Consider the following 16,633-nt stretch of genomic DNA (forward strand, 5'->3'; position numbering starts at 1 on the left):
ATTAAAAAGAACCATTTTGTGCTCCATGTACCTGGAGTGGAATTTTGTAACACCTTCTAGCATGGTTGCTCTATAGCAAAAGATTTATAGCCAAGATCTGGTGCCAGTGTCTTAAGAACCTGGAAAAGGTATGTCATTAATAGCAAGTCAAGTTGCTGATTCACTGGATTGAATCCAGCCCTATCTGTCACGGGCTGAAACCCAATAGGATGGTTGTGAAGAAGTGCAGAGAGCAGGGAAATTATAGAGCAGGGCTACAGCAAGAGACGGACAGAGAACAGACAGCCTGTGGGGTTCAGTGACACCAGGGAAGATGGGGAAGACAGAGACGAGGCTGGGCTGGGGTGCCGGTGGCAGGTCCGCTGCACTCAGGTTTACCAGAGGAAGATGCTGGAGGCCATCACCCAGGCAACAGAGTACGAGCACAGGTACGCACATATATCTGCTCTGTCCTGCGGTGTCTGGGTGCCCTACAGTGAGGAGCATGGCCACCACCTTGCTCTGTTGAGGAGGGTCTGCAGAAGACGTGAGGATGTCCCTTCTGCTGTTAGTTAGCAAGAGGCATGGGAGCCGAGTCTCGCGTGGAAAATCCCATTTTCTAGAGAACATCTGGCAGCCTGTTGGTGGGAAATTGCAGAGAAATCTGTTTCTACCAGGCATGCTTCTGCTCTTTGGAAACAAAGACTTAATTTTTCAAGCCTGTCAGTGTAATATTTTCTGTAAGCACTAAACTCACCTGAGAACATTCTAAACCCTGGGACATTTCCAGAGTGAAAGGGAATGTGACCGGCTCATTTATCCCAAACCTTGCCAAGGAACAGTCTCATTATGATCACTAGCATAGACAATGCATAGATAACAATAATTTATTTGGTTTGTCTATATCTTGCTTTATTTCTGTCTAAGCACTAACAGCACTGACAGGATTTGTGTATAGATTAACAGCAGATCAGTAGCCTAATTGATGCAGAATTAGTCATAGGCTCCCAGCCCTGCCAGCAGTGAATGAGTAGGTATTTTTCTGGCATGAGCTTGCTTTGGGGAATCCCACTCCCAGACTTCACGATTCCTCTTTATACGTGAAAGTGAGAACATTATTTAGGCTTTGATAAGCAATGTCTTGTACCTGCAGCATAACCATTAGAAGCTCAGCAGATGTGTTTCATGAGATATATAACCCTTTCAAGCTCCTTTTTATCCTGAAGGCACAATAAAACCTTCACACAAGATAAAGATAGTGAGTCTAACTTCCCTGGTTTTGTTCAGCTTCATGTAAATTTGTTCTGTTTGCAGTTCATTTTGCAGTTTCATTCTCCATTCATTCCATATGGTTATTTTAAAATATCTGTATCAGTGTCTCCCTGTATGTATCTTCCACTCTATTCTGGGCTTACTTTTACTTTCCTGAACAGCAGGGCTGCTCTGTTCAAGAAGCTGTTCCTTTTTCCTCTTCATTTCTCACAGTTCGATCACATTTTAATAAACTTCAGAAGACACTGCTGTATTTTTCTCACAGTGACTAAGTTACATCCCCCATAAGTTCAGGCAAGGCTCAGACAGCAGTACCCGACATGGTATAGATATGGAGCCCATACGCTGGTTTCAAGCACATCACACCATTGAGCCAATTACAGTTGTATTTCTCTTGGCCAACGCTTCACACATCCAGCAGGGTCAGCTCTGCTTCTTTCCCTGTTTGATCTGAGCAGAGATGCAAGCAAACCACTTAGAAGGGCCACAGCTTCAGGCTAGCTTGTATAGGCACAGCAATGGAGAAGTAATAACACAGCCTAAATGTATCCATAAATAAACGCATCTGGATGCTGGATAATACTGGTGAATGATGCCTACATTATTGCACCTGCCACTGCTGTAAGGCTTGCTATGCAGTGGATAGGCCACAGCTATCCTCATTTATGCTTGATTACAAGTTGCAATCACATTATCAGATAGCTGCAACATAGGCATATCTTCATTTGGTTTTGCCTTGCATCCCCAGTATGTCTCTTCTGCAATAGCATGGCCAATGACAACACAGCCGCTAGCACAGTTCAGGTGGGATTCAGATCCAGAAGAAGACACCTGTACGTAGATGTCTACACATGTGAGGTACCTAAGCTCTTGTATCAAAGGAGATGTAGTCGGTACTTGTCAATGGAGAGCAGAGGGCAGAGCCAACTCATCCTTCATGGGATGCACATCAGGTGCCCACTGCCATTTGAGACTCCCGAGTGGGTATTAGATATCCACAGTGGTGTGGGGATGAACTACCATCTAGATATACCTGTTTTCATCCAGTGGCTTTTAAAGGGGCCTGGAGGGATAGTTTTGATTAGATTCCTGTTTTTTAAACAGTTAATGAACACTAAAACCTTCATCCCAGTGTAAATGAAACTGAAATACAAAAGCAGGTCATCCAACTCCTCCATCAGAGAAGGGCGAACACATCTTCCACATCTAGTTAGGGCTCCCTGGCTACATCGGTATTAATAAACTGTACGTGAACAAGGGCTGAAGCACTGTCCCCAGTTGCCCAGGCTATTAGTGTGTACTGTTGGTGCATTCCCTGGTCCAGTTCTGACTCACTCTGCATAGTAAAGTCTGGGACAAGGTTTGGGAGATAACATGGCCCAGAGCCACTAGGCATTAGGGAGGAGGTCGTTTGGGCTGGAGGGGACTGGAGGGAGGCAGGGCTGGGGAGGCGAGGACAGATGCACGCCATGCTGTGCCGCTTGCCCCCAGCACTAGAGAGGAGGATGTGGCCTGTTTTCATTCACTGGTGTAGACGTAACCCCGGATCCCAGCGTGAAGACCTGCTCTGGCAAGTTGTGTGAATGCTCCATATGCTGCAGTAGTCTCTGCTACTGGGGCTTTTCCTGCCGTCTCTGCTGTTTCAGTACCCATCCCAGCACCCTCCGGTAAATCTTACTCCACATCCTCTCACATCAGTCCTGCTCAGTCCCTCCTGGCAATGAGAAGAAAAGATTTCCATTCCAGCTCTACCTCACCGCAGTAAATACACACTGCATGTGGTCTAAATTCATCCCTCCTGCTGGAATTTACCTTTGTTTACTTAAATAACAGCACAATGTAAACCTTAATCTGAAATTCCTCTTGACCTTGGCAGTTTTCAGAGTCTTTACCTCTGCAGGGCTCCCAATGAGCCGAAGAAAATAGTTAGCCTTGTGGGCAAGGGCAATAGGCATTGAAAACTGTAAATTATTAAGTATGCTTAGCAGGCTGGCCTGGATTTAGCAAAACAAATGTAACAAGTAGTTGGAAATTAAGCCAAAGAGCAAGGTTTTGTGGTCATATGTGCCTCACTGAAAGACAAAGACATTTCATAAACATAATGACATGTGGAAACCAAGTTAAATTAGGCATCAAATACATCTGATAATATATTGTTACAAAGAAAATTGGAAAAAGAAAGATTTCAAATGACAGTTCTAATCAGAAAAGCAGCGCTTCGTTTGGGGATTACCGTTTGCTGTGGGGTTTTTCTCAGGAGCAGGAGAAGGAGCAGGGGAGCTCATAACACCTTGCAGCCATAACCAAGGCCTCATTCCTGCATCCCTCAAGCAAACTAAATTCCCAAAGCCAATTTTTAAGTAAATGGAGCAGGACCTTTCCTTAAATATCTGCCCTCTGCTGAGTCATCAGTGCTGGAGGATGAGGTCCTCTCTCGGCTTGGATGCAGCAATAGGATTAACACCCACTCTGGGGCTGCTTTCAGCCCCTCCTGCCGCCTGTTCATCCATCAGTGTCAGTTCTGCTTTTCCCCCAAAATTAGATTAATCTGTCATTCTGGAAGCGATAGCTCAAACTATTTTCATACAGTATTGCTGCAAAGAAAATGTCTGAAGAACTTCTTTCTCCACTGACTTACTGAACTCCTTTGCTCTGAGTAGGTGGCAGCAACTACACCAGGCTGAGACCAGACCAGATCTGTCTGTGTGATTGCGCTGATTTCATTAAAACCAGGCTCTTGCCCTTTTTGCTTCCTGAGCACTGCAATACAATGTTAGATTGTACCATTTACTAAATATTCCGTATCTATAACTAGACCAGATAGCAAGGTGAACAGTTAAGCCTCCCATAACTTTACAAGGCAGACTTCCTCCCTGGCATCACGCCAGTCAAATTCCAGAGAAAGTGCCCCCATGATATATCTGACATATTAACTGAGGCAATTTAATACAGCCCTAATTGATTTAACCTGTGTCAGTAGGCAGATAATCTGAAAAGTTCTGGCACCTGAGTAACTTGTGGATAAATTTTGTGCATCTCAGTTACGTAACTAATTCGGAAAATAAGTTCCTCAAACCACGTCTGGCTCTTGGGTTCCTGACTTTGGCTTCAATGGCTTACCTTGAGCAAGGTTCCCAGCCATTCCACTTCATGTGATGTGTTTTCACAGTATGCAACTCTTACAGAAAGCTCCAAATGGTTGAATGCTCCTGAGGAAATTTGGTACTTGAGCAAGCAGATCATTAAATCACACAGCAGACATCAGCGAAGCTGGCTGACATAGGAGACAGCCCACTGCTGACCTTTCTGCTTTTCATGGTTCAACAAGTGTGTCACATGCACAGATCATAGATAGCATTGCTTCTAAACACGACTAAAAATGCAGAAGAAATGAAAAAATTGTGAGTGGAGACATTTTTTCCCTGTTGGGACTCCTGCCAATGTTGATAGAAGCAGTGTTGATTTTCTCTTTTCCCCAAATATTTTTTTTCCAGAAGAAACAAAAGAAAAACTTTCATTTCTCTTTCTAAATAAATATCAAGGGGATGATGCTGTGTAGGCACAGCAAAATAAAATCAAGCTTTACTTTCTATTAGAAAAACAAATAATTTATGACTTGAGGAAGAAAGAGTTTTGCTAGGCTGTAACTAATTTGAATAGTATCAACTATTTAATGTTAGAAATGCATTCCTTGCAGATAGAAAGATTATTTTTGATAGTGGGAAACAAAGACTGCTTACAAATCATGATTGATTTATTGATACAAATTATTTTTCTTTCTTAGACAAAAGATTTACATTTAAATTTAGTTCACAATATTTTTGTTGTTTTTAATCCATTCACATACAAAAGCTAACAGCAGTCTAGAGGAATATGCATCAAGTTTAGACACCTCAAGGTTATCTTTATGTGTGTATTCTGTTATTTATGTACATAATCATTTTGATTTTCTTCTAATCTGTCAGCATTCAGGAGAAAATGTGCTGGAACGTAAAAATTCTCCACAATTTGCAGGCAACAAACAACAAGATTTTCTTGACATTAATTTGGGAAGGAGGAAACATCTCTAAATAAATTTTTAATAACCAAAGAGCCAATGCTTAGTTTGATCCCCTGTCATTCCTCAGCCTGAAGTGAAGCACAAGTAGCTGCAAGTATTCATAAGCCTGATCTAGCACTTCATATTCCAGGAAAAGGAAAAAAAAAAACACTTTGTGCTTTCTCCAACCCAAAACTCTAAAAAAGAGCAGAAAAACATTTTGCTCATCAAGGTCAAATTGGGTAGTTCCCAATCCACAGCAGTAAACTTACATCATTTGGGAGCTGGGGATTTACAGACACTGACGGCCTGTCCTCAAAGGCTCCTTCTCCATCAGTCTAAAATGAGCATCCAGGATCTCAGCCTTGCCCCTGAGAGGCAGAGCACACCCATCTCCCCTCCAAAAGAAAAAAATAATTAGTATGCTTAAAAAGTTAAAGAAATATCTACTCCAAAAAGCAAATCGGAATGAGGCGTTACTTAATGTGAGAAGTACTTAAAATGCAAATGCTTTGCATTGGTTAGACACAGAAATCTTACAGCCAGTGTGAGTCATGCTGGCAAAGAAACACAGGGGAGGAGGGAAGCTATGGGATGACCTGGCTATGGGAAGTGACATTTCCATGGCTGCTATCTCCAGATCTCACATCTTCACCAAACCCCACCCTGCTGTGCATGGGGCCGTGCGGTGAGGGCACTGTAGGTACATTGAAACATGTTTGAGTGCCATTGGGGTACAATCCCGTCACCTCAGTTCAGAAGCAGGTGCCATACTGGAGGGGAGGCTGGGGCGTTGGGTCTGTGACCTGGTCCTGTAGGACCTTGGTTTCTTTGTGCCTCAGACTTCTCTGCTCAGCTGCTCAGTTATGGATGAAATGCACGTTCCTGAAGGATTACAGTCCACTGCTCTCCCTGGAAAGCCCCTTTCCTTTCCCTCTCTTGCTCTCACCAGTGAGCGAGTGAGCTCTGAGTTTCATCTTGCAAAAAGGGGTCATTAACACTGCGAGGGAGAGGAGAAGCCACTGACCCAGGGGGAAGCCCTGGAGAGGTGATGGGGCAGGGGGCATAGGGAAGCAATGGGCTGATGCCAGTGGGACCAGGGACCTGCCGGTAACATAGCCACCAGGGAGAGAAAAAAACAAGTCAGGCTACAACTTGCTGCCTGACAGTGGGAGAAACACTGGGTCTCTTCGAAGAAGGCATTTTATTGTTGCTTTGGTATGTGCCAAATGAAGGGTGACCTTCAGCAACCTGACCAAGTGAAAGATGTCCCTGCCCACGGCAGCAGGGTTGGACTAGACGACCTTTGAAGGTCCCTTCCAGCCCAAACCCTTATGACTCTAGGGTTCCCAGCCCTTCGGTGACGATGGGCTAGGGCATGTCGTCGGACAAAGAAAGAATGACAGTGTTACGGTTTCATTCCACGTGTACCGCCAGGCTCCATGTCGGGAGAGCAGGGTGAGGGAGTGAGCCGCCGGCGCCGGTGACCCAGCGCAGACCACCGTGGCCACCAGCCGTCACTGCTCCAAGGGCAGCTGCTGCAGCATGGCTGGTCACGGGCGTGCACAGATCCCGCGTACCCTGGGCCAGAGCTGCAAGAGTCCCTCCTGCTTCTCCCTCGATTGAAACCCTCTCGCTGCTCCGTAGATGAACTCGCGGTGTTGCAGCGAACAGAAATCGCCTGACAGCAGTAACTTCAGTGGGGCTCTGCCGCTCCGGCTGTTTGCAAATTTAGATTTTGTGAAGCCTGTTCACTTCAGTGAATGACCTCTTGACCCTGCTGTCCATCTATCACACAGAGCAATGTGTTTGCCAACAGGAATATGCAGTTGGACAGTCAATGATTTAATAAGCTTCTCTTCCTACACAGAGTTTATTGATTTTCTCTTTTAGTAAGAGCAAAAGACTATTGTCAGAGTAGGTGTTCTGCAGCTCTTGCATCCTTTCCTCATGTATCCTTTGTTTTATTTCCCTCTGTATGATTTCCATCATCCCTTATTGCCACAGATATGCTTCCTGTCATCTCTGTGCCCCGAAGCATCTCATTTTCTTTTCACTTGTATCTTGATTAATGTCTTCATAAGTTTTGCCTTCCTCTACTTTACTGTGGAGTGGTTGCCCTCGAAGGCTTTTTTCTGGGGTTTGGGTTTGGATTTTTTTGTAATTGTCATTAATTTCCACTTCTCTGTTTCTCTTTGGCAAATCCACGTATTTTATCCTGATCTCTCTATTGATTTCTTTATTGTACAAGTTAGCAAGTTTTTGTTTAATTGTTGTTAAATCAGCTGATTTAAATGTTCATCTCAATCAGCCAGAATGCTATGCTTTTAATTGCCTGCAAATGTGGACTTTGGGTCTAATTTGCCCCTCACTCCTGATTGTTTAATTGGGACAATTATAGAAAAGTCAATGGATTTTACCACAGCCAAACTGGTAGAGGCTCACGACAAAAACTGCAATCAAGCCTTTTGATTTTCCATCAGATAACTCATTCTCCATCCTTTTGAAAACATGTGACTGACTCATTAGTTTTACCATTCGTTACCCCTCTCTACCTCCTTAAAAAAAACAAACAGAAAAATCAGAAAATATTTCTGTGCTTAACCACAGATTAGTGAGTGATATTGCTCAAGGAAGAGCTTTTTCCCGTGTAACCCTTGTATCCCAGGAGCAGCTACAGCAGCTGCTTTCCCTGCAAAGTCATGGGAAGAAAATATGTGAGGGGTCCTGGAGGAAGTAGCGTGGGCTGGGAGGAGAGCAGGATCTTCAATTTCTTACTATATTATCATGAGACCAGGCAATTGCCTGCTGAGCATCCATGGGTGATCTGCAACTTGTCAGTGGAGATTACTGTTTGGAAACCATTCACGAGCTGGAGGAAAGTTACTCTCCCCAGGGGCTGAATCCTCAAGGGTCCCAGACATGCAGCCTGGGATAACACAAGGTACTGCAAATTCAACCAGAGTCCACACATCTTTCTTCTCCAAGGGCTGCTCCATCATTGCTAGCACTGTTCACGTTTTCGCTCTTCTATAATAAGTGTATGGAGATTTTGATAATTTCTTTAAAGATTGAGTAATGGACTCTCCATCCTGAAAAAGTCTAGAAGCACCATAATAGGGTGTTAGCATTCCTTGCTTATTTCCAGCCTAGCTCTCCTCTTGCTAAAGAGATGCATTTTGTCAAAGATAAATTTATGAAAGCTTGAAACATCATTCCATGACGCAGTCACCTTCCTGCTGCAAAGCCAAGTGTGGGAGTTAATTTTTGCCAGCATCTTGCCATGAGACTGACAACTTAAAGGAATAAAAAATAGCTACAGTCAGCTTCAAAGAAGGTGGGGATTATTGTTTTGCTGCAGGTGACATCATACCCACCTTATTTTGAGCCTTTTAGCCCTGTTGAGTTCAATCCTGCCATAGATTGAAAATATTATAATTGTATTGGAAACCATTTGCTAGATGCAAAGGCACAGCCGCAGCACAGCGTGGCTAGTCCAGGTTGCAGGACTGACTGACAGACAGAGTGTGCACAGCTGATCTCACAAACTAAGTGAGGGTGAGGCTGTCTAATAGGCATTTGAAGGATGTTGCTGCTCCACTGGGGAAAAAATAATTCTTTATCTCTGTGGAAGGTGGGGAGATGGAGAGAGAGGGGGGAGGATACATACTTCAGCTAAGAAAAAGTGTTGAATTTCAGATAGAAAACTCACTCAGAATGAGCAGACAGGTTGTTCTTCCAAATAATCCCCCCCAAGGAAAGCATCGCCCACCGGAGCCGTGTCAGCCTGGCTCAGCGCCCCGAGCCACCTGCCTTGCTGGGGATAGGGGCGAGCTGGCATGGTCCCCCCTGCAATGCCCCGCCACCCCCCCTGCTCATTAGGAAGACTTTCAGTGAGGTCGGATAAGCAAGGGGTTTGTTGTGCTGCAAGGCATTTTGGAAACACAGCCAGCCAGGCTTTTAGGAGTAAATCCCGGCACTGGTTCCTGGCATGACTATCCTGCTGAAGGGGAGAGAGAGAAAACAGGGGCCTCTTCTCCCTGCACAGACCCCCAGCTGGCGTGCACACCCCTGCGCACCTCCAGATGGCTCCTACAGGGTCCCAGAGTTTGAAGCTGGAAGAGATAGCTAGATTTTATCACAGCTCTTAAATTCTCACTGAGTTGTGCCCATATTGAGATGGACTGAAACATAGCACATGTACCAGAAAATTGTCTTTCTCAGAAAGCATCGTAACATCTTCATCAAGCACTGCAGACTCCTTTCCCTTCCCTTCCTTTCCCTTCCCTTCCTTTCCCTTCCCTTCCCTTCCCTTCCCTTCCCTTCCCTTCCCTTCCCTTCCCTTCCCTTCCCTTCCCTTCCCTTCCCTTCCCTTCCCTTCCCTTCCCTTCCCTTCCCTTCCCTTCCCTTCCCTTCCCTCAGCAGCTTGTTTCCAACCCTCACTATTAACATGTTTTGGCTAATTTCCTCTTCAGATCTATCTGGTTTCAGCTTTCAACGATTCAGCCTTTTCCACCAGATTAAAGAGCACTTTTCTCCCTGTGAAGATAGTTATTCACTGTAATCAAGACCTTTCAATCTTCTTTTTGGTAAGCTAGACAAATAGCACTTTTTAAATCTCTCTTTCCCCATTAGGTGGCTTCTCTAGTCCTTGGCCCGCTTTTGCAGTTCTTCTCTGCATCTTTCCCATTTTTTCAGCATCCTCAGTGATACGTGGATACTAAGACTGCAGACAGCACACACGTCAGCCTCGGCTCCTGCCTCCATCTCAGCATCCCCTGTTTAGCCATCCAAGGTCTCACTAGCCTTCTCAGCTATTAGAGAACTTGAGGTTTCATCTTCTTGTTTGGCCTCTAAATCCTTTAGAGGAAAAACAGCACTTAACTAGAGCAGCCATTTTTTCTTCTTCTGTGGAGTTTAACTCTGTATTTGGCTGTACTTAAAAAACAGTGGATCCAGCTGACCAAGCAATAGGTCTCGTATGGCTGCCTTCTCTTCATCATTTAAACATAACATCGATTCTTGTGCCAGCTACAGATTTTATCAGCCATGATCTAATGTAGCATCTGCACTGCTGATGAACAGTTTTAGGTCTAGGAACAATCCCTATACTAGGGACACCCCTGTTTCATGGTGGTGGCTCATTGTCAAAGTGTATTCAGACAAAGCAGTTCTTTATCTTTGTTTCCTATGTGCTTTATTAAACCTACACAGTGCTAATGTTATACCCTGAAATATCAAGTCAAACACCTTAGAAAGTCTTTTATATTGCATAAGTCCACATTTTTTATAAGCTAACTTGAAATCTGAGGCAGTAGCAAAATGTTTGTCTGCACCATGGGCTTCACTGTCACTGTGTTAGTTCAGCAGCTGGAGGCAATCACCAGCCATAATAGCAGAGAGCACTGCCTGTGCTTATTTACCCTGGCGCCCTACCTACCTCGTTAGCGGTGCAATTAAAGAGCCAGTTCGAGAGAGAAAACTCCTCCACATCAATTCACTGAGAAAGTTATGACAGTATTAGAAAGAAACAAATGTGATTTGTTAATAAGCATTTTTCTGGGCAAACACAGGCATTTACTCAATGATGATTCCCTTACCCACACAGAGGTAGGACCTACCTGTAGGAGATTTTTATTTAGGCATGGAAGGGAGACTCGACAATCTCCAGGGAACGTTCCCTCCTACCCGAAATCCCAGACAGCACCCTACAAATCTGAAGATGCACATGGCCAAAGAAGGCAGCCTTGGGTAGGAATTAGTACTGCAGCCAGGGACCAAAGCTTCGTCCCCTTCTGGCCCTGCAGAGGTCTCCAGGGGAGCTGTGAGACTTTTCATCGTGATAGCCACCTGAGAAGATTTAATACAATAACTGCCTTCCTGGAATACAAGGGTAGGAAACAGCAGGCGTCCGTAGAAATGTTCTTGAGTAGAAGCAGCTCTCCACTGGCCAGGAAAAGCTGAGCATTTCCTCTGCGTTTTGTGCAGAGCTCAGCAAACTTGCATTTCAAATGCATCCTAGCCTTTATGTTTTCTATCATCTATCATAGATGGTCCTTCTGCACCGTGTTGGCTTTCCTGGATCCCAAGCTTAGGAACCCATCTTTCCCCTCACGCTGTAAACTGCCTACCTATTACATCCTATTTTGTGAATGCTTGAGGGGGGTTAGATCCCTGAAAGGTGCGTGCTACGGCACCATGGCATGACACTATGACCACTTTGTGAATCTAATTCGTAGGGCACGAACAGCCCCAGAGCACTCTGCGCCAGCACAACAACAGTGGGATAGGTCTACACTGACATTTAGTTGTCAGGGTCTTTATGACTGATTTGCACAATCAAACTTCAGACAAACTCCATCCAAATACCATTTATTGAATATTTGAGTACTACTGTGGCAGCCACAAGAAAACTGATGAATTTTATCTCCTCTCAGAGTCAGAAACTCCTTAGGCAACGATACAGGTTCTCAAAAACTGCTGAACTGCTGTGCTGAAACTTTAAAGAAAAAAATGCAACCTGAGGCAGAAAGAAGTCACAGAAGATTCCAGCTCAAATTATTAACACTGGGGGTATTTATTAGCAGCTGCAAACAGGAGTGTGCAAAACGCTCGGCAAACAGCACAGCAGGCAGCACGGCACTGCTGCCTCCCTGCTGCAGCAGGGCAGTGGCTGCAATGGGGCTGTGCTGGGGGCGCTCCTCCAGCCCCCCACTGCTGCCAGCGCTTCTTGGCTGCCAGCCGTCGCCTTCTGATGATAAAGCAAATTTTAGGATTCCCTTTGTTTAAAGCAGTTGTTAAGGTGGTAGCACTAACTTGCTTTCTGCAAAGAATTAGGTGAAGTGTAGACCTAAGGCATTCCCACTGAGCTGGATGCAAGTTTTCTTTGGGTTCCTCTGAAATCTCTCTCCTCTTTCACTGCAGAATTTCAGGCTAATAGTTCTTTCTTTTTCACCATTTCCTGCTGGAATAAGGACTTTTTTCACTTCACATGTGTCAGCGACGCAGCTGCTGGGGGGCTGCGGGGAAGAAAGTGGTGCAGGAGGCTGGCAGTGGTTAGCCTTTTCAAAAGGACTTTTGGGGGGGACCCAGTTTGAACTGACGTCCAGAAAGAGAATGTCCAACAAAATCAATTCCTGTGCTGAGAATCTTAATGCACCCAGTGTCATCAGCTGCTTTTGAGAAACCTGGTCCCAGCATTCATAAGAAGAAAAGGATGAGGCACCACTCTTCGATCCTGCGTGAGCATCCCCAGCCCCGGGGTGACCCCCTGGCCCATGTGTCTGTGTTGAAGGACAATCCCGTTGCCCCACAGCCGGGGTTTCTCCCCGGGCTGCTGTGGCTGTGGCTGTGCCGTGCTGACTGGTTACCTGCCCAGCTGTGCTGGGGTGACCTTTATCGCCCTGCGCTGTGGAAGCTGTTCCACTTTTTATAAATATCTCACAATTCACTGCATGGGGGAACTGAAACTAGGGCTTCTTCCCTCTGATGTGAGGAGCAGGAGCAGCTCCCTTGAATTAGACCCTTTGGTCTGCAGCCACTGGCTGTTACCAAGAATGATATGTTCCTTCCCCCTAGCACGCAGGTGGTACTTGGGTTATAGTTTCTCTGAATGCTTTATGTTGCAATTTTGCCTTTGAAATACGCACCTTTTAGAAGTCACCCTAAATTCTGATTATGTCTCTGTTTCTCCTGAGGAGATGAGGGAACGCACTCCCTGTGTACAAATTACAGAGTTAGCTACCCAGATGCCATACGTAAGCCAAGTGGGATGAATAGTGGGAAGAGGAGCACGGTAGCAGTTCACAGCCATTGCTGTATATTTTACTCCTTGTACTGTTAGTATATGAAATTGCTGCTTGCAGAGAGAGCAGGAATGCCCCTGAAAAAAACGCAGACACAAGGATGCCAGGACAGAGCAGAAGTAGTTGTGACAAACCAGCTGGCTGTCAGCTTGTTAGACTCAGCACTCCTTCCCATCCATGCCAGCCTGCAATTTCAGGGGAGCTGGAGCTGCTCATCCCAGGGTTGAATTTGGGTCATTGCTTATCTTTGAACATTTTTAATGATTGCCTACCACATTTGCTAATGACAAGTACTGAACATGGGGGAATTTACAGGCATGATGTTGCTCCAAGTGGAGAAGAAGCTTGGCTGTGACCAAAGAGAGGTGGTCCATGTACTTTCTGGGTCCCCTGGCCCCGTGCAGTGAGGCCAGTGATAAGCAGTGCTCACAGTTCCCAGCTCCTGCTGAAGAAAGCAGAAAGAAGCTGGTGGCCTTCCAAAACACAATGTGCTGGAAGGATGTTCAAAGAACCTGCGCTCGGATGGCGCAGGGAAGATACTCACCCTGTGCAGAGGTGCCCTCCATTGGCCATGCCATCCAGAGGAGAAGGACCACAACAGTAATGTCAGCTGGAAGATATCTGTTCTCATGGGGTGGAAACTCTCTTGAAGTTAATTACAATGGCCCTAGTATTACAGTTACACATGGCATTTATCCAGTATTCATCTAAATGAGTTTATTCTGGTTCTGCATAACTGTGATTCCTGATTTACGCTAGTTTGAGATCCAAATCTGACCTCTTATCTAGTGTGCTGCATACTGATGGTTAGAAAACTTAATTTGTCCTAGAATAGCGTGGTTTTGTGAGAGGACATTGCACTGAGAACATTTCCTTGTATAATAATTTTGCTTTAGAAACTGATTACTCATGATTTCTATCAGATCTGAATTGCAGATATCTGGGGGAGTGTAGCACTGGGATATTTTAGATTGAAATCACTTTGCTATCTGTTCTACTGCAGCTCTCTTCTAAAGTAGACTTTATGTTATAAATTACTTTATAGATTTGTAAAGCATGAGATAGAAACATTATATACCCTCTAAGTGCTTTAAAATTAATTTGTTCTTGAACATGTACATGTATGAATGAATTTGACATAAGCCTTTCAATTTTATGCTTCACTACAGAAAGTGTACAAAGTACAAACTGTAAATCAACCACCACACTTGCTGAAATGACTACTCAGCTATGAAAAGAGCCTGCCCAATATTTAAAGAAGATTTAGATACAGAAATAATGATGCATACAAGAGAGCTGACATACAGCCTTGGGACTTTCTAACCTAAACCGGTGAGATTAGTGAAGTAGCATCAATGTGCAGATCCTTCAGGTTGGGGCTGGGTCGCAGAGTGGTGAGGAGATTGCAGGGAGGCAGTTGAATTTGTGATATTGTCTTTCTTGACCACCATGTTGATGGAGCTGAAGGATTCACCAGCAGCCCTCTTGCGTGTGCAGGTAGAACTCATAGGCATGGGCTGTCACAGGAAGTGAGGGTTTCAATGTGCGTGATTGATGTTCAGAGGTGGTGAGCAGCACTTAGCAGCAACATTTCTAGTTCTTTTATTAACTAAAAAATGCAATTTGGGGTCATAACAATTCTTTATGAGTTTGGGTCAAATTCAGCAATAGTTTTATCTGATAAATAGTTTGGACCTTGGTGGTAGTTTCCATCCGCCTTCCCAGGTGTACTGATGATGGGGCAGGACGTGTGGCTCCAGCCCTCCCTTCCCTGGGAGAGAGGAGCTGCTACTGCCCTCCTTCAGGGCAGCCACTGCTCATCCATCACACTTCCAGGAATTTTCGGGGAGTGTGTCTGATGGGTCTTCTTTCAATATGGTTTAATTCGGTGCAAATGGCTTCAATGGCCATTGCCACCAAGCTAAAACCCGACGGTGCTCTGCCTCAACCAAAGGCTGTACCAGGCTGCAGAGTCACTCAAACACATGCTCTTCCCCGCTCGATTGCTAAGCGTTTGTACAGTTGCCATGAAAAGTAAAATAGCCACACCAGGAGAGCTGGAGAACATCTTATTTCATGTGATCTCTGCCTGGAGCTAGGAAACATCTCTAGTAAAAGAAGGGCTTCGACTCAAATCCGTGCATGTAGCAGAGTGTGGTTTTGACCTCAGTGAACATCTTTTCCTTTAAGCACAAGGTCAGGGAAGAGTAGCCACCATACTTGACCCTTCTGCTTTGTGATGCCAGGCTTTTTTCCCTCTACTTTTACATGATGTCCCTCATATTGCATATTTTGCTGATGTGAAATTAAAGTTTTCAGGATTGCATTTCAGAAGGTTGATAGAAATCTTCTTTTTTTTTTCTGGTTCTGCTGCTGAACCAAAAAAATCAATGACTGTTACAGCTGCCGTGGTAAGAACCCTCCACTCACATTGCCATGAGTGATGCTGGGAGTCTAGGGAAACCGAAAACAAAAGCAGCAACTTAAAAGGGAAAGAAACTAAAAGGGACCTCACCCAACTGCCATAGAGATAAATATTGAAATTCCTGTTGACTGTAGTGATTCAGCAAAGACATCTTTGTCCTTAATACCACAGGTGAGTTTACTATATAGGTATAAGACATACACCTCAAAAGCAAAACCAAAGCTTTTGATGGGGGAAATAACTTCAGGAACAGATATTTTAAAAATCATGCATTGACGATAATAACATAAAGGTATGAAAACTGAAGGTGTGATTAAAGAGACTAAGTCCAAGCTTTGTTGCTTCTCTGAGAAAACAATGGAAATAAGCTTCAGTCAGGAAAAGATATAGGAAGCACAGTTTTTCTTTTCAATAGGGTGTTAAATGCTGTGTTCTTATAGTAACAGGCACAATGTGGTGTTTTTATTCCATAGTTTAAAGGATGTTTAATAGCTTAGGTAATGGAGGTTCCAGCACCCCTCTGTTGCACAACTTAGATATCATCCCTAACGTGTTTTGCACATGAAAGAGCTACTTAAATGAAAGTACTATTATTACTAATACCCAACTCCTACTAAAAAAACAATGCTTTTTATGCAGGCAATTATTATTGCTACTAGTTATCCCAGATACAACTAATATTACCACTAGTATTAATAGCTGCCTGCATAAAAAATGTTGAGTTTTTAGGTGTTTCTTTTTACCAAAGTCACTAGGGAAACCTTTTCTCTAAATGTTTTTATTAAAAAATATGGCAGAACTACTAAGATGTGGCACACTTCTCAGCTCAGCCTTGCTACTAGGGTGCTGTGGGATCTGGGCAGGTGCTCAGAGCCTCATGCTCCAGGTCCTGCTTTCCTGACAGCGGTGTACTGCCTGCTCTGCTGCAGAAACCAAGTCAGGGCTCTCTCTGCTTCTCTTGCCCCTCTTTTTCCCAGCTAGCATGGGAGAAGGAGAAAAATGCCTTCTCCTCCTCTCTGCAGGCTCCAGCAATGAAGGTGGAGCTGGCTCTAGAGTGCAGGTCCCCATCCAGCAAAGCTTTTAAGCGTGCAATTAATCCATCCCCATTTAGAA

At 44.6% G+C, this 16,633-nt stretch overlaps 1 protein-coding gene across 1 annotated transcript in view; it reads left to right on the top strand.

Annotated features, from left to right (window-relative positions):
- Positions 1–16,633, top strand: part of LHFPL3 (LHFPL tetraspan subfamily member 3) — a 255,405-nt gene that overhangs the window by 195,402 nt on the left and 43,370 nt on the right. The window lies entirely within an intron of this gene.

Source organism: Buteo buteo, chromosome 4 (genome assembly GCF_964188355.1).
Source record: "Buteo buteo chromosome 4, bButBut1.hap1.1, whole genome shotgun sequence".
In the NCBI taxonomy this organism is placed as follows: domain Eukaryota; kingdom Metazoa; phylum Chordata; class Aves; order Accipitriformes; family Accipitridae; genus Buteo; species Buteo buteo.